Here is a 22,255-nt window from a genome sequence, read left to right on the forward strand (position 1 = left end):
CTCTTCCAACGAATCAAAAGCTTGATGGTGACAATTACTGCATCTGGCGGGTGATGATGTTGGCCATTTTAGAGTCTTATGATTTGGCGGAACTGGTGATGGAGAAGATTAATAGGCCCTTGGTGAGGGATGAGTCCAAACTCTCTTCCAATGCTTGTGTGGAGTTGACCAAGGCCTAGTCTCATTGGGATAAACTGAATGCCAAGATTCGATCTTTTCTATTTCTGTCTTGCACCACAGCCGCGATAGCTCACATCGAGTACTTGACGGTGGCTCAAGAGATATGGCTGGAGCTCAACCAGATGTACAACCGGATGACCCTGATGAAGAGGGTTTCTTTGGAGGTGCAGATGCGGACTTTGTACGTGAATAAGTCTTCTTCGCTTCGGGTACACATCAAGAAGCTTTGGCAGCTTCAGATGCAGGTTCAAAATGCAGGGAAGCCTATTTCCTCTGAAGACATGGCGATCACTTTACTATCCTAGTTGCCGCCACGATTCGGTACTTTTTATTCCGGTCTTATTGCTTCAGGGCGAGAGTCGACTCTTCGGTGGGAAGAGTTGGTTCTTATGGTCTTGGACCAGGAGAAACAATTGAAGGGACAGAATGCTTCCAAATCGGAGGCATTGGTTGGTCAAGCCTCTTAGAAGAAGGGAAAGGACCGAAAGAAGGAGGACAACAGATCCAAGAAGGACAAGGAGAAGGAATCAACTTGCCATATTTGTGGAAAGACCGGTCATTGGAAGAAGGATTGCCCTGACAAAGACAAGAAGGATACCAAGAAGAAGGACACGAAGGACTCTAGAGCAGTGACTGCACCCTCATTAGCTGCTTTTCTACACTTAGCAGTCATTGAGGACTCTACACTGACAACTTCTGATGCTGCGATGACAGCTCCCCAAGCTTGAGAGTGGATTGTGGACAATGGTGTCTCTCGGCACATGACTCCTTCCGTTGGTGTTGCCCATTTGCGACCTTTGCGTGGGCAAATTCTCATTGGAGACAGCTCTTCTGTGACTATTGCTGCGCGGGGTAAGATGCAGCTTATTCTAGATGGACGTGGTGGCACCCACTCCTGTGAGGTGTTGCATGTGCCAGGATTAAGGTATCATTTACTTTCGATTCATAAGATTTGTGCTCTTGGCCTCTTGGTGGAGTTTGACAGTGATATTGTTCGAGTCCTTAATTGTGGATTGAGGAAGGTTCTCTCTGCAGGGTATGAGGAGAATGGAGTCTACAAATTGAAGTCTTCTTTAGCTCTTACTTCTCTTCTTCTTACTTCTCAGACACAGTCTGAGCTATGGCATGCTCGCTTTGGCCACTTGAACTACGAGTACCTTCGGAAGGTGTCGCGAGGGTCGTTTGTCCGAGGCTTGCCGGACACAGTGGTGAGTCATCAGCCATGTGTCTCTTGCATTCGTGGGAAATTGCATCGGGATGCGATTCCCAACAAAGCTTCTAGGCAGTCTACTTCACACATGGAGCTTGTATCTACGGAACTTTGTGGCTCGATGAGGACCGAGGCCCTGAAGGGGAGCTTGTACTTCATGTTGATCGTAGATGACTACAACAGGATGACTTGGGCCTATTTCTTGACTTTGAAGTCGGAGGCTTCTGCTCATTTCAAGGATTGGCTTTTTTTTGAGGATAACCGTTTTGGCCGGCGATTGAAGACCTTGCGTTCAGACAAGGGAGGTGAATTTATATCTAATGAGTTTGCTCGTTTTTGTGCAGATAGGGGCATTCACTAGGAGTTTGCTGACACCAACACTCCCCAAGAGAATGGCATTTTGGAGCGGAAGAATCGAAGTGTGATCGAGATGGCACGCACCATGATGGAGCACCGACAGACACCTCAGCTTCTGTGGGCCGAGGCAGTGGCTACCGCAGTTCACATCCTTAATCGGTCTCCCACTTCGGCCGTTGACAGGATGACACCTTTTGAGGCTTACTTCGGGACTAAGCCTGATGTCTCTTATTTCAGGATATTTGGGTGTGATGCTTATGTGCACATTTCGAAGATGCAGCGTGATAAAAGTTCGAGGCGGCTTTCCGACGACAGATTTTTGTTGGCTATAGCTCCCAATCCCAAGGTTATTGTTTGTTTGATTTCGTTTAGCGGGATGTCTACATGAGCCGAGATGTGCGGTTCGTGGAAGTACCGGCCACAGAGGGGGGTGAGGAGCACCCCGTCCTTGGAGATCCAGAGGAGAGTTGGGCTCTGGAGACGGTTTCTTTGGAGCCAGAGCCTGTTGATGGAGATTCTTCTTCGGATTCAGAGTCTTCCCTTCCACCGGTCATCCCTGAGGAGGCTTCGCCGGTGGATGTTCCTGAGTCTTCAGCAGATGGAGAGTGACGGGGAGAGGTTCGTCCTCCTCCTCGTTGGGCGCGTGACACCCTCCGAGATTCAGGGATCGAGGGAGTCCCTGAGGAGTGGGAACCGCAGGATGGACCGCGGAGGTCATGGAGGAACCAGGCACATTCTTCGGAGCTTGTTTGCTCCAACTATTATTTGCTGACCCGTGTCATGCAGGATCGAGAGCCCACTTCAGTGAAGGAAGCTTTGCAGTTTGATCATTGGCAGAAGGCCATGGAAGCCAAGTTGGAGGCTGTTGAGAGGAATGACACTTGGTCTCTTGTGTCTTGTCCCTCTCACAAGAAGGTGATTGGTGTCAAGTGGGTCTTCAAGACCAAGTACCTTAGCGATGGTTCTTTGGACAAGCACAAGGCTCACCTTGTTGCTAAAGATTTTGCTCAGCGCCCAGGTATTGATTTCCATGATACTTTTGTCCCTACTGCTCGTATGGCGACTATTCGAGCTGTTCTTGCCTTGGCTGGCCATAGGAGATGGCCTGTTTATCAGTTGGATGTGAAGTCGGCCTTTCTAAATGGTGACTTGTAGGAGGAGATCTATGTTAAGCAACCTTCTAGCTTTGGATCCTCGGATGGGCAAGTTTACAGGTTGAAGAAGGCCTTGTATGGCCTCAAGCAAGCTCCGTGTCCATGGAATGAGAAGATTGACTCGTTTCTTCAGTCGAAGTTGGGATATTGGCGGTCCAAGGCCAATCCGCAGCTTTATGTGCACACTTTCGAGGTTGGTCGTGTGTTGTTTGTGTCGTATGTTAATGATTTGATTTTGACAGGGGATCATGCACAGAAGGTCTAAGAGACCAAGACAGCTTTACATCAGGCATTCGAGATGATGGATTTGGGGCTTCTTCATTTCTTCTTGGGTCACGAGATTTATTAATCTCCGAGGGGGATTTTCATCTCTCAGTAGCGGTACGTTTAAGAGCTCTTGGTGACTTTTGTGATGGAGACTTGTCGGCCCATTACTACTCCTATGGATCCGAATTGGAAGGCCACTTCACACTCAGATTCTCTCGTGATGGATGCTTCACGCTACCGTCAGTTGATTGCATCCTTGATTTGGCTTCTCAACACTCGTGTTGATCTTTGTTTTGCTGTGGGTCTTTTGGCAAGGTTCATGACGGAACCCAAACAGGTGCATTGGCAGGCTGCCCTGAGGATTCTTCGGTATTTGAGGGGGACCTCTAACTTAGGGATTTCTTATCACGCAGGTACAGATGCTTCCGATTTGGTTTTTGGAGGTTGGAGTGACTTGGATTGGGTTGGCGATGTGGACCACCGACGGTCTACTAGAGGCTACTGTTTTAACTTGGGTACAATGTTATCTCTTGGAGTAGCAAGAAGCAGCCCGCGGTAGCCCTTTCTTCTACTGAGGCGGAGTATCGGGCTGCGTCTTCCACCATATGTGAGGTTGTGTGGCTTTGGAGATTGTTAGAGGAGCTTGGCTGCCCCCAGACTCCGTCCTACTCTTCTGCGGTGCGACAATGAGAGTTGCATTGCCTTGGTACGGAATCCAGTATTCCATGCCCGGACAAAGCACATTGAGATCCAGTATCACTTCATTCGAGAAAAACTTTTGGATGGGACCATTGATGTGGAGTATTGCAAGACGGAGGATAATCTTGCCGATTTGTTTATGAAGGCGCTTCCCTAGGCTCTTCTTTGGCAGCATTCCAGATTCCTCAGTTTTTGACCCGTCTAGGACTTGAGAGGGGGTGTTAGACAATGTCATTTCCTGGACAGTCGTCAACAATCGGACATCAGGCAGGTACAGGTGCCACGTGGCACAGCAGGTATAGGTGTCCCAGTTTGCTGCAGTTGGATAGATTCTGCAGTATTTTATGTGCAGTCGGCTGCATTTAATGCAGCCGACCTACTGCTGTGATTGCTATTCTTTTTGGCTATTTATAGCTAGTTGGTGGCACACTCTAGTCATTATCATTATTCAGTGATTTCAGATTCTGGTCTTGAAGATCTATTGGCTGAGATAGACTGTGCTCGGGCTGACGGAGATCAAGGTCATCAAGTTGGAGACATATGCAGATATTTCCTTTGCCCCCTTGTGTATTTTTGCACTCTTATATAGCATACTACACTGCAGATTTTCTGCGTTTACACTGTCTCCTTTTCTCTCTCTCTCCTCTCTGTGTTCACTCTCTCTCAGTCTTTGTCCTATGCTTCCGCATTGCTGCACTCTGACAGCATGGACAACTATGTGTCACAAAGCAATTAAGGCCTAGAGTTATCACTGAAAGTCATGCTTCTCCGTATGTCTGACATATAGGTATTGATGTTATGGTCAAGACAGTGGAGCATTTCTTTTATTGGCTAGCTTTGAGGCTTGATGTAGAACAGTTTGTTAAGACATGCATCGTATGCCAGAAGGTAAAGCTTGATAGGCAAAAGATGCCGGGTTGGTTGTATCCCTTGCCTATTCCAGATAGGCCTTGGCAAAGCATTGCAATGGACTTTATTTTTGAGCTTCCTAAGACACCTATAGGGAATGATGGGATATGGACTATCATTTGCAAGTTTAGCAAACAACCCCATTTCATTCTGGTGAGGAAGAAAATAAAGGTTGATTATATGGCATTGTTTTTGCAGCACATCTTTAAGTATCATGGTATGCTAGAGTTGATCATTAGTGATTGAGACCCTCGGATGATCAGTTTATTTTGGAAGGGGTGGTTTGAGAATATGGGTATCATGTTGAAATTCTCATCATCCTTTCATCTGTAGGCAGATGGTCAGTCTAAGGAAGCAAATTCCACAGTGTTAGATCTCTTAAAGTGCTATGTTTAAGACCACAAGACATAGTGGGAGCAGTATTTGCCCTTGGTTGAGTTTTCTTACAACAACACAGTGCATAGTTCTACGGGCAAAGCTCCATTTGAGGTGGTTGAGGATGGCAAGAAGGTATCACCTATTCAGCAAACTAAGGATAAGATCTTTGAGATTGATCATTATGTGAAAAACTTGGATGTAGTCTATGCAAAGATAAAATGTGCACTTAAGAGATCGTAAGAAAAGCAAAAGAGGGTAGGTGATGGCCACAGACATGCTTTGCAGTTTGCAGAGGGTGATTATGTATTTTTGCGTTTTGAAAAGGTAAGGTTGAAAAAGAGGGAAGAGAAAGATTGTATTTGAAGTTGAATATGAGATACTATGGGCTCTTCCAGGTGTTGGAGAAGATCAATGATGTGGCATATCAGCTGAAATTACCTCCACATTGGCGGATACACAATGCCTTTAATGTCAATTTGCAGAGGCCTTTTCGTGGTGATGTGCCAGAGGATATGATTGTTGAAATTCAGCCTGAGGTTAAGGAGCTGGATGAGATTTTGGTATCCGAGCATATTTTAGACATAAGGAAAAAAAAGGTCAAAGGTAAAGTTTCCAAGAGATACTTGGTGAAATTTCAAAATTATTCACCAATGGATGCCAAATGGATGGAAGAGGATAACTTGGTAGACCATCCTCAGTTGTTGCAGCTTTACCTAGATGCCTTTATGTTAGAGCCGACTTTAGTTCGGGCTCTATCAAGTTTAGCAGAGCAAGGGTTTGGAGTATTGCTTGATGCTCAAGGCGAAGGTAGCACTTCCACTCCTCTAGTTATAGTCAGCTCTCAAATGTAGTGGATCTCAGATGTATTCAACATGTATCCAAGGTACTGCGCTGGCAGTATGTTTGCCATGAGGTCATTACTTAGTGTACTAGTCACTGTGAGATGTATGCTGATGAGTATGAGTTTCACCAGGGCATTGGAGCTATACTTTTGCATTAGCTCATGATCAATTTTGCATGAATTTTGCCTCAATTTTGAGACAAATTCTGATAAGTTTCAGCTCAGTTTGTGATCAGCTTGAGAACCGTTTATGGTCACTTTTGGGATTAGTTTTGTGTCAATTTTTGCAATGAGTTTGTGATCAGTTTGGGGTCAATTTACAGCAGTTTGTGATCAGTTCTCAGATCAGCAAGTGATCGGTTGATTATTAGATTATGCTCAATTTTCAATGGTTTACATCTGGTTCCATGGATAACAGCATATGTTATGATGCTGTTGATGTTTTAGCCATGGTTTATGCTTGGTTATGCTATGCTATGGTTTGATTTTGCCAGATGAGTTAAGCTTATGAGAAATAGATATGTCGCATGATAATTTGACAATGTTTTTGAGATTCTTTATGAGTCTTATGTTATGTTATGATTGATTCATAATATTCAACATGTGTTCGGCATATGGAATAGTTGAGCAACAGTGCGCAATGTTGTGTTAACTATGATGCCTTGTGGAAATTCCAATCCACTATTTTGCTTTTGATGCATTTGGCAGTGTAATCGAAGACGATTGCAAGGATTTTAAAGGGGAGGGTTGTCATAAGGACATGTATTTTTGAAAATCTCACTTAACATCTGGATTAATTTTTAATCACATGGTTAAGTAAATGTTGCACATGTGAGGTGTAACTGGGGTTAGAGTAAATTTACAAGCTTGAGACTCTAGGAAAACACGGGATGTCAAAGCCAAAAGTTGCTATAAGTTATGCCGCACAGGTACTTGGTGGTATTTGGTGCCAGTTGTTGGTCTAGGTCATTCATTTGGCCATAAATGTCAATTGGTGACACTAGGGAAGTGGCATTTAATGGTAGCTAGCACCAATCTGATGGTTAAAGATAGCGCAGAGACACTCAGGAATGGAAGTTGCCTAGCCAATTTAACTATTGGCCAATTAGATTATTTTTCAGGGCAACGAAATAATTATTAGATTAATTTTCAGTATTTAAAGATTAAAAATTAATATTCAATTATGGATAATACTGGAAAAGCCATTTGGGAAGGCTGCCACTTGTCAAAAATGCCCATGCAAGTTTGAAAAACGTCTTTAGAGGTTGAAGAGAGGTATTTTTAGTGTATTCAGCTTGCAAGAGAGAGGGAGTAGATGTTGCTGGTCTGATTTCAGCCATTGGAGGACCTTTTGAGGCAGAAAGGGGCAAGAGAAGACCAATCAACAGCAAGTGATAGTATCTACAGGCTATTGAGACAGGGTAGCAGTAGTAAATGATTGATTTTCTTTAGTTCTTTGCATCTATAAGCTGTTGAGATAGAGCAGCAGTAGTAAATGATAGATTTTCTTTAGTTCTTCGTGAAGAAAGTCTGAATTTTCTCTCTCCTCAGCATTCTCTCTCATCTCTTAGCCTTTCTACGGCTTTGCTTTGTAGATTACAGCATTGCGATCACCAGAGGTCGAGAAATTTCAGATTTATCTGCTGTAAACCCTAATCTGTAGTAGAAATTAGGGTTTAGCAACAACCTCGGGAAGCATGCTAGAAATTGGAAGCTCCAAGACTTGGATTCAACAGGGCTAAAGCTGTTTTTAGCCTATTCAAGTGGAGAGACCAGCAAATCATTGAATTTAGTGCATTTTCCATCTCCATCAAAGTGGGTGAAGACCAATTGATTGCCGGAATCAAGGAACAAATCAGATTGAAGATGTATTGGTCATTTTGGACAGCAAGGGGAGTTGGAATATCGAAAGGGATTGGGAGAATCCAATTGTACATCAACTTTTTCTTCAATTAAGTTAAATAAATACCGAAAGGGGTGCCAGTTTTGGGGCCAACAGGGTGTCCAATGTCCAAGATTATATGGTAGAGTATGCATTTCAATTTTGTGAATTTGTTAATTGCTGTAAGTAGTGCTTAATTAGGTTATTTGCCATCCTATTCAAGGAGGAAGGCTAGTTACAAGCATGGTTACCTGTCAAAACAAGACCATCCACATAAAGCATGAACAATGCATGCCCTTAGCTGAGGTGTGGACAAATAACTTAGGATCAAAAGAGGAATGTCAATATTGCAACTTGCCTTGGAGGAACGAATCTATCTTTTCGTTCCAAAGGTGTGGAGCTTGTTTGAGGCCGTAAAGAGATTTCTTTAACCTGTATACTTGTCCATCTGATGAGGAAAAGCTTGGAGGTTGCTCAATATAGATCTCCTTCTTCAAATCACCATTTAGAAAGGTGGACTTTACATCAAGCTAATAAACCGGCCATCTCTTATGGTTGGCTAAGGCAAGAACGACTCTAATGATAGCCATCCGAGCAGTAGGTGCAAAGATGTTATGCAAAGATGTCATGCAAATCCACCCTTGGCCTGTGTGCAAAGCCCTTTGCAACGAGCTATGCCTTGTGCTTATCCAGAGTACCATCACCATGATATTTGGTCTTGAGAAGACCCATTTGACACCAATCACCTTCCTATAAACGGGTCGAGGCACAAGATTTCAAGTGCCATTCTGCTCAATAGCCTTCATTGCCTTCTTCCAATGCTGTGATTGTAAAGCCTCCTTCACGGAGGTGGTAGGCTCTCTATTTTGTATGGCATGGGTCATCAAATAATAGTTAGTATATACAAGCTTGGTAGCATGTGCCTTGTTTCTTTGAGATCGCCATGGTTCATCTTGTGGTTGCCACTTCTCAAGAACTCCCTCAATCCTTGAATCACGGAGTGAATCTCAAGACTAGCGAGGAGGCGGCCTTATCTCTCCTCGATGTGCATCATCTGCCGAAGTCTTTGGAACATCCAATGGCAGGGGCACAGTTGGGAAAGTTAGTGGGAAAATAGTATTCTCATCCAAAGATGAAGCATCTCCATGAGTTGCGGGCTCCAAAGATATAGTTGTTGGCGCCCAACTATCTTCTGGATCTCCAAGCACGGGGTGCTCCTCACCCCCCTTTGAGGTTGGAACCTTCACAAATTTAACATCTTGACTTGTGTAGACGTCCCGCTTAATGGGATCACACAATTGGTAACCTTGTAACTGTGAGCTGTAGCCCACAAACATGCGACTTCAAGAAGGCGCTTTAAATTTATTACTCTTATGTCTTCAGGATATGGACATAGGCGTCATAACCAAAAACCTTGAAATAAGAAACATTAGGCTTTATGGATCATCGGGTATCATACCAACAATGTTCGAAGCGGGGAATCAATTAAGGATGTGGACTATAGTAGCCACAGCTTTGGCCCAAAGACATTGAGGTGTCTACCTATTCCCCATCATGGTGCTAGCCATGTCAATCACACTTTGGTTCTTTTGCTCCAATATGCCATTTTCTTGAGGTATGTGTATTTACAAACTCCTGGTGGATACCACAATTTGTACAAAACCAAGCTCATTAGAAATAAATTCTGCTATCTTATTTGATCCTAATGTCTTTAATTTCTGGCATGATCGGTTCTTCTTAAAGAGTAACCAATCCTTGAAGTGGAAGAAAGCCTTCGACTTCAATTGTAAAAAATAAGCCCAGGTCATCGTATTGAAATCTTCCACAATCAACATGAAATACAAGCTTCCCTTAAGGGACTCCATCCTCATAAGTCCACACAGATATGTAGAAATAAGCTCCAAGGGTGCGGAAGACTACCTTGAAGCCTTGTTGGGAATGGCATCACAATGTTGTTTTTCATGAATGCAAGATACACATGGTTGCTGACTCACCACAATGTCTAGCGTACCTCGAACAAACTGACCGCTAGAAGCCTTCCAAAGGTAATTATGATTTAGGTGGCCAAACCAAGCATGCCAAAGCTCGGACTTTGTTTGAGAGGTAACAAGAAGAGAGGTCAAGGAAGAAGGAGACCTTAGCTTGTAGATGCCATTCTTCGCATAATCGGAAGTAGATACATGTCTTGATCCATGATCAAGAATCCAAAAGGAATCCTCGTTAAAATTAATCGAGAGACTGAGTGCACAAATCTTGTATACCGAAAGCAAATGGTAATCCAAGGTTGGCACATGAAGCACATCTGAAAGTAGGGCACTACCCTACCCATGTGGAATAAGCTGTATATTATCCCTCCCTTGAATAGAAACAAAAGAGCTATCATCGATGTGAATCTGTCCATGCGAAGGCCGCAAATATGCAATATCTACTGCAGAAGAAATCATGTGTTGAGAGGCGTCACTGTCAACAATGCACTCATGAGGATGTAGGGCCGTCAACGCAATATCAGAAGCCTTAGGGGTCAATGTCTCAATAACCTCCATGTGGAGGAAGGTAGTTGACGAGGGAACAACCACCGTTCTTGAATCCTTCGAAGACTTATTCTTATCCTTGTCCTTGTTCTCCTTGTTGGGGCAATCCTTCTTCCAGTGACTTGTCTTGCTACAGATGTGACTAGTGGAATCCTTCTCTTTGTCCTTCGATTTGTCCCCCTTCTTCTCCTTTTGGTCCATCCCCTTCTTTCAAGAGGATTGACCTATCAATGCCTCCAATTTGGAAGCATCTTGTCCTTTCAATTGCTCCTTCTGGTCCGAAACCATAGGAACTAACTCTTCCTAGCGAAGAGTCTTTGTCTGCCTTGAAGCAATTTAAGGTGGAGTAAAATGCATTGGATTGGGGAGTTATCTAGGAAAGAAGAGTTATCTCCATGTCCTCCGAGGTAATCGCCTTCCCTATGTTCTAGACTTGTATCTACAATTGCTGAAGCTTATTGACATGCTTTGTTATGAGGACATGCATTTTTGAAACCTCACTTAATATGTGTGTTAATTTTTAATCACATGGTTAAGTAAATGTTGCACATGTGAGGTGTAACTGGGGTTAAGAGGAAATTTACGAGCTCGGGACCCAAGGAAATCACGGGATGTCAAAGGCAAAATTGCTACAAGTTATGTTGCACAGGTACTTGGTGGTATCTGGTGCCAGTTGTTGGCCCAGGTCACTCATTTGGCCATAAGTGTCAGTTGGTGACACTAGAGAAGTGGTGTTTAATGGCACCTAATGCCAATCTGATGGTCAAAGTTGGTGCAGAGACACTCTGGAATGGAAGTTACCTAGCCAATTTAATTATTGGCCAGTCAGATTATTTTTCAAGGTAGTGAAATAATTATTAGATTAATTTTTAGTATTTAAAGACTGAAAATTAATATTTAATTATGGATAATGCTAGAAAAAGCATTTGGGAAGGCTGCCACTTGTCAAAAATGTCCATGCAAGACTGAAGAACGTCTTTGTGGTTGGAGAGGCGCATTTTTAGTGTATTTAGCTTGCAAGAAAGAGGAAGGACGTGATGCTGGTCTGATTTGTAGCCATTGGAGGACCTTTTGAGGTAGTCAGGGGCAAGAGAAGACCAATCAACAACAAGAGACAGTATTTATAGGCTGTTGAGACAGGGGAGTAGTAGTAAATGATTGATTTTCTTAAGTTCTTTGCATTTACAAGCGGTTGAGATAGGGCGGCAGTAGTAAAATGATAGATTTTCTTCAGTTTTTCGGGAAGAAAGTCTGATTTTTCTCTCTCCTCAGTATTCTCTCTCATCTCCCAGCCTTTCTACAGCCTTGCTCCAAAAATTGCAATTGAGATCACTAGAGGCTGAGAAATTTCAGATTTCTCTATTGTAAACTCTAATCTATAGCATAAATTAGGGTTTAGCAGCAACCTTGAGAACTGTGCAAAAAATTGGAAGCTCCAAGACTTGGATTCAACAGGGCTGAAGCTGTTTTTAGCCTATTCAAGTGGAGGGACCAGCAAATTATTGAATTTGGGGCATTTTCCATCTCCATCAAAGCGGGTGGGATCAATTGATTGCCCGAATCAAGGGGCGAAATAGATTAAAGACTTACTGGTCATTTTGAACAGCAAGGGGAGTTGGAATACTGAAAGGGATTGGGAGAATCCCATTGTACATCAACTTTTTCTTCAATTAAGTTAAACAAATACCGAAAGGGGCGCCAATTTTGGGGGCCAACAAGGTGTCCAATGTCCAATATTATATGGTAAAGTGTACTTTTCAGTTTTGTGAATTTATTAATTGCTGCAAATAGTGCTTAATCAGGTTATTTACACCCTATTAGAGGAGGAAGGCTGGTTTCATGCTTCTACATAGAAGAAGACTTGTTAGAACTCAAAGTCCTCATTTGAACCTCTAGAGATACCCACTTCATCATGGTCATCCGATTGTACATTTGATCAAGCTCCAGCTATATGTTCCGAGCCATGGTCAAGTGCTCGATTTGAGCAATGATGGCTGGGGTGTAGGAGAGAAAGAGAAAAGAACGGATGCGGGCATTCAATTTATCCCAATGTGCTTGTACCTTCATCAACTCGGCCTTCTCAGTTGAAGAAAGCTTGGAGGCATCACATATTGTAGGATGGTCTATAGCCTCAGTCACAAGCTCTGTCAAAGCGTAAAGCTCCAAGATGCCAAGCATCATTATTTACTAGATGTGGTAATTCTCCCCATCAAGCTTGTGATTTGAAGGAAGAGTTGGCAGAATGGGGACCTTACGGTCAATAGCTTGCATAAAAATAAGGGCAGCCCTCTCTGACTCCACACACAGGGCTGATGCTTGTCAGGGCTTCCTTTGTGTTAGAGTGCAGCGGTGCGGAAGCGTAGGACTGAGAGAGAGAGAGAACGCAGAGAGAAGAGAGAGCAAGAGACAGTGGAAGATGAAGATCTGCTGTATAAAGTGTGCTGTATACAAAGATATGTAGATATGTACACGGGCGCAGTGCGCTGGACTACGTGTCTCCACTTCGACGATGCAACCTGCTGTTCACCTCGAAGTCCGCTGCAGTCTGCACGATCTCCTGTCTGAAATCTGCTAACAGAGACGGAATCTGCGCGAGCCACCAGCCTGTAATCTGCGAGTAGAAGAATGTAGGAGACTTCTAGAAATCGCGGCTATAAATAGCCAAAATCTGGGCACTAGATAAATGCATGTCGGCTGCATTAAATGCAGCCCCTTTAATGCAGCCGACTGTACGGAACTAGGTGGCAGTCCGATTGTACAGACCGACTGGACTGTGGACTGTGCAGTCCGACCAGGCGACTGATCTCTAACACCCCCTCTCAGAGCTTGGGTAGGGTAGAAGCATGAGGGATTTGACATGTCTCCAAAGGAGAGCCTGGGGAAGCGCCTTCGTAAACAAATATGCAAGATTGTCCTCCGTCTTGCAGTACTCCACAGTGATGGTCTCATCCAGAAGCTTCTCTCTGATAAAGTGGTACTGGATCTCTATGTGCTTCGTCCGGGCATGAAAAACAGGATTCCGTACCAAGGCAATGCAACTCTCATTGTCGCATTGTAGCAAAGTAGGACGAGTCTGGGGGCAGCCAAGCTCCTCCAACAATCGCCGAAGCCACACAGCCTCACATGTGGTGGAAGACGCGGCCCGATACTCCGCCTCAGTAGACGAAAGGGCTACCGTGGGCTGCTTCTTGCTACTCCATGAGATAACACCTGCACCCAAGGTAAAACAGTAACCTGTAGTAGACCGCCTGTGGTCCACATCACCAGCCCAATCCGAGTCGCTCCAACCTGCAAGTACAAGATCTAAACCACTTGTGGCTGCTGGATAATGAATCCCTAAATCAGATGTCCCCCTCAAATACCAAAGTATCCTCTGGACAGCCTGCCAATGCACTGTCTGAGGTTCACTCATGAACCCGGCCAAGAGCCCAACAGCAAAACAAAGATCAACACGAGTGTTGAGGAGCCAAATCAATGATCCAATCAACTGACGATAGCGGGAAGCATCCGCCATGGGAGAAGTTGAATGGGAAGTGGCCTTCCAGTTCGGATCCATAGGAGTAGAAATGGTGCGACAATCCTCCATCGCAAAAGAAACCAAGAGCTCCTGTATATATCTCTGCTGAGAGGTGAAAATGCCCCTCTGAGACTTATAAATCTCATGGCCCAAAAAGAAATGGAGTAGACCCAAGTCCGTCATCTCGAACGTCTGATGTAAAGCTGCCTTCATCTCTTTGACCTTCTGTGCATGAAGACCCATTTGACGCCAATCACCTTCTTATTCGGGGGGCGAGGCACGAGTGACCAAGTGCCAGTCCTCTCAATAGCCTCCAACTCGGCTTCCATAGCTTTCTTCCATGGTGCGGATTGTAAAGCCTCCTTCACGGAGGTGGGGTCTCGATCCTGCATAACACGGGTCATCAAACAATAGTTAGAGCAAACAAGCTCCGTAGAATGTGCCGGGTGCTTCCGTGACTGTCGCGGACCATCCTGCGGTCCCCACTCCTTAGGGACCCCGTCGATCCCTGAATTACGGAGTGTGTCACAGGCCCAACAAGGAGGCCGGACCTCTCCTCGTCTCTCTCCATCGGCTGAAGACACTGGGATATCCACCGGTGGTAACTCCACGGGGGTGACCGGTGGAACTGTAGACTCTGTATCAGAAACAGAATCAGAATCAAAAGGCACGGGCTCCAAAGGAACTGTTGCGGGAGTTCAACTCTCCCCTGGATCTCCAAGAACGGGATGCTCCTCACCCGCTGTTATGGTCGGAACCTCCACAAACCGCACATCTCGATTGGTGTACACATCCCGCTTGACGGGATCATACAAACGATAGCCTTGGGACTGAGAGCTGTAGCCAACAAATACTTGTCTTCGGGAAGCTGCTTCAAATTTTTTGCGATGAGTCTTGGGAATGTGAACATAGGCATCACAAACCCTAAAATAAGAAACATTGGGCTTAGTCCCAAAGTAAGCCTCAAAAGGTGTCATCCCACCATCAACGGCCGAAGTGGGGGATCGGTTAAGGATGTGGACTACAGTAGCCACAGCCTCAACCCACAGAAACTGAGGTGTCTGTCGGTGCTCCATCATGGTGCGTGCCATCTCAATCACACTTCGATTCTTCCGTTCAGGAATGCCATTTTCTTGAGGAGTGTTGGTATTAGCAAACTCCTGGTCAATACCTTTATCTGCACAAAAACGAGCAAACTCATTAGAAACAAATTCACCACCCTTGTCGGATCACAAGGTCTTCAATCTCCGGCCCGATCGGTTCTCCTCAAAGAGAAGCCAATCCTTGAAGTGAGAGAAAGCTTCTGATTTCAACGCCAAGAAATAGGCCCATGTCATCCTGCTGTAGTCATCTACGATCAACATGAAGTAGAGCTTCCTCTCAAGGACTCGTTCCTCATAGGGCCACAACAGATACAAGCTCTATCGGTGAAGTAGACCGCCGCGAAGCTTTGTTGGGAATCGCATCCCTATGCTGTTTCCCACGAATGCAGGAGACGCATGGCTGCTGGCTCACCACTATGTCCGGTAACCCTCGAACAAGCTGTCCACGTGACACCCTCCGAAGATAATCATAGTTGAGGTGACCAAACCGAGCATGCCATAGCTCTGACTGTGTCTGAGAGGTAAGAAGAAGAGTAGAGAGGGCAGTAGAAGACTTCAATTTGTAGATGCTGTTCTTCTCATATCCTGATGAGAGAACCTTCCTTGACCCACGATCAAGGACTCGCACCAAATCACTGTCAAACTCCACCATAAGTCCAAGGGAACAAATCTTATGAACTGACAGTAGATGATACCCTAAACCTGGTACATGCAAGACCTCTGAGGTATAGGTACCACCACGTCCATCTGGTATAAGCTGTATCTCACCCCGTCCTGCAATAGACAGTGAAGAGCTATCTCCAATGAGAATCTGCCCACGCGAAGGTCGCAACTGGGCAACACCATTTGATGGAGTCATGTGCCGGGAGGCACTACTGTCAACGATCCACTCTCGAGCCTGGGGAGCTGTCATCGCAGCATTAGAAGCATTCGGTGTAGAGTCCTCAATGACAGCTAGATGAAGAAACGCAGCTGATGAGGGTGCAGCCACCGCTCCAGAATCCTTCGTGTCCTTCTTGTCTTTGTCAGGGCAATCCTTTTTCCAATGGCCGGTCTTTCCACAAATATGGCATGTGGATTCTTTGTCCTTGTCCTTCTTTGACTTGTTATCCCCCTTCTTCTTCTTTTGGTCCTTCCTCTTCTTCTGAGAGGCTTGACATGTCAGTGCCTCCGACTTGGAAGCATTCTGTCCCTTTAGTTGTTCCTCTTGGTCCAAGATCATAGGAACCAACTCTTCCCACCGAAGAGTGGACTCCTGCCCCGAAGCAATGAGGGCAGAGTAAAAAGCACCGAATCGTGGCGGCAACTGGGACAAGAGTGTGATCGCCATGTCTTCGGAGGAAATCGGCTTTCCCGCATTCTGAACCTGCATCTGAAGCTGTCTAAGCTTGTTGATGTGCTCCCGCAACGAAGAAGACTTGTTCACGGACAAGGTCCGCATCTGCACCTCCAAAGAAACCCGCTTCATAAGGGTCATTCGGTTATACATCTGATCAAGCTCCAGCCATATCTCCCGAGCCACCGTCAAGTGCTCGATGTGAGCTATCACGGCTGTAGTACAAGACAGAAAAAGAAAGGAATGAATCTTGGCATTCAGTTTGTCCTAGTGAGACTGTGCCTTGGCCAACTCCGCACGAGCATCGGAAGAGAGTTTGGACTCATCTCTCACCGAGGGCCGGTCGATCTCCTCCTGTACAAGCTCCGCCAAATCGTAGGACTCAAGGATGGCCAACATCATCACGCGCCAAATGCGGTAATTGTCGCCATCGAGCTTCTGATCTGCGGGAAGAGCCGGTAAGACAGGCACCTTCCAGTCCATGATCGTCTGGAACTCCAAGTCAATCTCTGTAGACATCTTCACCTGTAATGCCTTTACAAACGCAAAAGCAGCCCCCTTTGACTGTGAAAACGCAGCCTGCTAGGGCTCTTCCGCGTCTCGAAACTTCTTCACCCACCGGAGGCGATGAAAAAGCAAAACCTGCACTTGAAAGATGTAAACTCAAATTTCCTCCTCGTCAAACAACAGAAAACAGCAGTAAATCCACCACTTGGACTCCTTTCCCACGCGCCCACGCTCGCTTCAGCCTTGTTTCGAGGCACAGCCCTCCTGCTTGCCCTCAAACGCTGAAAACGCAGCCTTGTGTAGCGATGGAAACTCTTCTTCAGGTTAGTTCTGCACTCAGTCAGCCCTTCTACACTACTCTGATACCATGTGAGAGTGCAGTGGTGCAGAAGCGTAGGATTGAGAGAGAGAGAACCCAGAGAGAAGAGAGAGAAAGAGACAGTGGAAGATGAAGATCTGCTGTATACAAAGATATGCAGATATGTACACGGGTGCAGTGCGTTGGACTGCGTGTCCACCTCGATGATGCAACCTGCTGTTCACCTCTAATTCCGCTGCAGTCTGCACGATCTCCTGTCTGAAATCTGCAAACAGAGACGGAATCTGTGCGAGCCACCAGCCTATAATCTGCGAGCAGAAGAATGTAGGAGACTCCTAGAAATCGCAGCTATAAATAGCCAAAATCTGGGCACCAGATAACTGCATGTCGGCTGCATTAAAGCATTAAATGCAGCCGACTGTACGGAAGCAGGTCGGACTGCTATGTGGCAGTCCGACTGGACTGTGGACTGTACAGTCTGACCTGGCGACTGATCTCTAACACTTTGTTCATCCTCAAAGAGTTTCACCCACCAAAGGCGATGAAAACTCAAAATCTAGCAAAAGGTTGACCGTTGAAAACATAGTTTTTCCTTCTTCACAAACAACAAGGACTTGCAAAAAAAACAGCAACTTCACTTCTTCTTCGCGCACAACCTGTTTACTACAGCCTCCAAAGGCTAAAAATCAAAACTTTTGCCTCGCGAGGAATCCTTCCGATTAGGTTTGCCCACGATCAGTCAGTCCTTCTATGTTGCTCTGATACCATGTCAGAGTGTAGGGAATGCGGAAGCGTATGGACAAGGCTGAAGGAAAAGTGAACAAAAGAGAAAGGGAGAGAGAAAAGAGATAGAAGAATGCAGAAATCTGTAGTCCATGAATGCTGAAATGAAGAGGGTAGATATACAAGGCAAGTTGCCAAGTAGGCCTAAATATGAGGAAATAATACAATAAAATAATGTAGGTGGGCAGCAAAACTAGCCGACTTGATCAAAAAGCTACTGACTACATCAATAATGAATAAAATAATCAATGCCAGTTGCCATGTAGGCCTAAATATGAGGAAATAATACAATAAAATAATGTAGGTGGGCAGCAAAACTAGCTGACTTGATCAAAAAGCTACTGACTACATCAATAATGAATAAAATAATCAGTGCCAGTTGCCATGTGGCATCATCGCCTGCATGATGGAATTGCCCGTACACTATGCTTGCTGAAAATGCCCACTGATTGGGAGGAATAATGAATAATGCCCTCTGAGAGTACCTCTGAGAGAATTGACTACACGAATGGTAACTACTCAAGGGGATGACTGATCTCTAACAAGCTCTATTCTTGAGCATTCTGTACTTCCTCTCATTCATTTACATCATTGATTCATTCACTTCAAAGTTCTCTTTCGTCTTTGTTTGTGTTCGTGTTTTTGCATTTTGCGTCTAGAATTTGTGTTTATTGCGTTACTATCTGAGTTATTGTGTTTTGGCCATGCTCATACATTCTATGTTTTCTCTAGTAGCATATCTTCAGTGTGATCCTTCTTTTTGTGGATAACTTCTCGAGATATATGTGGGTGTACTTTTTAAAGCATATATCTGATCCTTCACATTCTCCTTAGCTTTGGTGTGTCTAATGCAAAATTAGACAGGTCATTGTATAAGTACTATGAGAAATGACAGTGGTGGTGAGTTTGTCTCCCACAAATTCTTACACAAGCACGACATCTCTCACCAGCTTATCTTTACCGACTCCCCCTCTTAGAATTGAATTATAGAGCATAGGACCTAAATAGTGATGAACATGGCATAATCTATGCTGTTCGTAGTAGAGCTTCCAAGCACCTATGGATTGGGGTTGCTAATACTTCGTTGTATATCCTAACCAGTGTCCGAGTGTAGCATTCCTTAGAAGACCCCTTTTGAGGTATTGTTTGGCACTCGGCCTCTCATTTCCCACCTTAGAGTCTTTGGGAGTCATGCTTACATGCACACTCCTAATGATAAAATAGAAAGCTTGAGTCTTGAGCTAATCTCTTGATCTTTGTATGTTACTCCTTTGAGGCAAAAGCATACAAAGTCCCAATGACCTTCTTGTAGCCTAGATGATCCGCCAAGGTCTAAGTTTTGTTCCCATCAATGCTCTCTCAATTCTCTCTAGATGGATACATCGAATCATCTTCATCTTTATTGTGCGTTTCTAGTTCTCACCACCCCAACACCTAGGCAATAGTTCCCAGCCATCTTCCAATTTATGGAGGCTTTATTTGTAGCAGATTCAAGCCGCCTACAGCAGGTTACATCCTCTTTATTAGTCCTACATTTAAATACTTGGGTTTCTTTGTATTCTTCACTCTTTAAGGATTGTTGAGCAGGTGTCTCTTTGCAGCCACTTACACAGAGAGATCTTCATTGACAAGTCTTGCATTTTCTTGCTAAAGATCCTTATTCTTATTGAGGTGAAGAAAGGTTGGTTCGAGATTATTTATTTCTACTACATCATTAAGGGATACCATTATCTTCTTCTTCTTCCCACCCTCCCTTTATAGGTTTGATACACTTTTACTATGGCTTCTTCGAAGACAAAAGGAGAGACCATTCGGTACTCCTACTATGGCAAGAATGGTCATTCCACCATAGATTGTTGTCATTGACCTTTGATCCCTTCCCCACTGGTGTATATGTATCTACCTCTTGATGCTCCTTGTGCCACCTCACTGTTGTGGATGATAAAGATTTCTCTCTGTATCGGCTATCAAAGTTTTATGCTCAAGGCAATAAGACATTGCACTAAGCCCTTGCAAGCAAAAGGAGACTCTCCTTGTGCCACCTCACCGTTATGGGTGACAAAGATTTCTCTCTGCATCGGCTACGTGTAGTGACAGAGAGCACGAGGGTTGAGACACACAGTGCTTACACACAGCAGAAGATAGACACAGAGAGAGTGTAGAGTAGCAAGAAGAGTGAGCATGACTTGTGGGTACAATCACGAGTATACCTCTTTAGGTTCTTATATATATATATATATATATATATATATATATATGAAAGTACAAGTGTGCTAAGGGTGTGTTCACACCTGTGTACATGTGAAAGGCACGATGGCCCTTTATTCCCGACAACCTCCACCTAAAGGCAATGTGCCTTAAGAGGAGAAAAGAATTAGTTAAGTCTAGGTATGTACAAAGTTGAAATACTTTTATCTATCCAACTCCCATCATCTGTTATAAGCTCAATGCTCTTGCTGTCAAGTACATCTCTAATGAAGTGATACTTCACTTGTATGTGCTTCGTCTTTGCATGAAAGACGGGATTCCGTGCTAGCATGATAGCACTTTGACTATCACAATGGAGAATAGGTAACTTTGTAATGCCAAGCTTTCCCACCAGATGTGAAAGCCATAAAGCCTCCTTGCATGCCTCAGTGGCAGCCACATACTCTGCCTCTGTAGTAGACAATGTAACACACTTTTGTAGCCTAGAGATCCAAGAGACTACTTCTTCTGTGAAGGTAAACACATTCCCAGAAGTAGACTTTTTGCAATCCGCATGACTAGCATAGTCTGCATCCGTAAAGCCAACGATAGATGCCTTCTGCTTTTCAAAGCAGATGTATAAGTCCTTTGTGCCTTTGAGGTATCTCATAATACCTTTCACTGCTTCCCAATGCTTTTTACCAGGGTTTGCCATGTATTTGCTAACCACTCCCACTGCAAAGGTAATGTTAGGATGTGTAGCAACCATAGCATACATCAAACTGTCAACAGCTGGAGCATATGGTATCTTGGCCATTTCGGCCTTCTCATCATCAGATGTAGGGCTATTCTCTGCATTGAGTTTCACATATGGAGGCAATGGAACCCCAATTGTTTTTCCCCCCTCCATATTGAAACATTGCAAAACCTTGGAGATATACTCTTGCTAAGATAGATAGAGTAATCCTTTTGACCTATCTCTGAGTACTCGCATGCTAAGAATGTGATTTGCATCACCAAGATCCTTAATGTCAAAGCTGCCATGAAGACTTTGCTTCAGTGAGTCCAAGGCATGAGTATCCTTGCCAGTAATCAGCATGTTAGCTATATACAGAACCAAGATAATCAGGTTGTCATCTCTTGCCTTCTTGGTATACAAGCAGTGATCCACTTGACTTCTATGAAAACCTTGAGATTGCATAAATGTATCAAACTTATGATACCATTCTCTTGGTGCTTGTTTCATCCCACTCAAACTCCTTTTGAGTTTACATACCGTCTTCTCTTTCCCTTGTGCCACAAACCCCTTAGGCTGCATATATATGTCTTCATGCAGATCACCATGTAAGAATGCAATCTTTACATCCATCTGTATGAGCTCCATATCTTCAGCTGCAACCAAGCCCAAAATGGTTCTTAATGTAGTCATCTTGACTATAGGAGAGAAGATCTCATCAAAGTCAATTCCATGTTCCTGCTTGTACCCCTTCGCAACCAATCTTTCTTTGTACTTTGATGAGGAACCAAGAGTAACCTTCATCTTGTAAACCCATTTGCGTGGAAGGGTTTTTTGCCCCTTAGGCAACTGCACCAAATCCCAAGTGCCATTTTTCTCAAGAGATTCCATATCTGACAACATGGCTTTATACCATTTCTTGCTGTCCTGTCTGTCCATTGCTTTCTTGAAGCAAGACGGTTCATCACAGTCTGTCAACATGACATAATCAGCCACATTGTTTACACTAGGAACAAATTTGTAAGGTTGTCTAGTAGCCCTAGACGATCTTCTAAACCTTTCAACTTGTTGTCCTGGCATTTCAGCGTGCAAATCAACATTAACAACTTGTTGTCTTGGCTGTTCCTGCACATCTAGTGGCTCATCATTATGAGCAATGGCTAGCTGATCATTTCCAGTATTATTTTTTGCATTTGCAAGTTCATTTACAGCAGGTATTTGCTATTGTACATTGGGCACATTTTGCTGTCCAAAAGGTATTTCTTCTCGGAATACAACCCTACGGACCTCCTTAGTCTTTTTGGATCGTTTATGCATGTGATCTTTCCGGAAGATAACATCATTGCTGCGTTCTACTTT

At 44.3% G+C, this 22,255-nt stretch overlaps 1 protein-coding gene across 1 annotated transcript in view; it reads left to right on the forward strand.

Moving 5' to 3' along the window:
- Positions 1-22,255, forward strand: part of LOC148026126 (AP-5 complex subunit beta-like protein) — a 46,656-nt gene that overhangs the window by 17,019 nt on the left and 7,382 nt on the right. The window lies entirely within an intron of this gene.

This window comes from Lygodium microphyllum, chromosome 14 (assembly GCF_053477565.2).
Source record: "Lygodium microphyllum isolate KBCC chromosome 14, Lygodium_microphyllum_v1.1.10, whole genome shotgun sequence".
Taxonomy (NCBI): domain Eukaryota; kingdom Viridiplantae; phylum Streptophyta; class Polypodiopsida; order Schizaeales; family Lygodiaceae; genus Lygodium; species Lygodium microphyllum.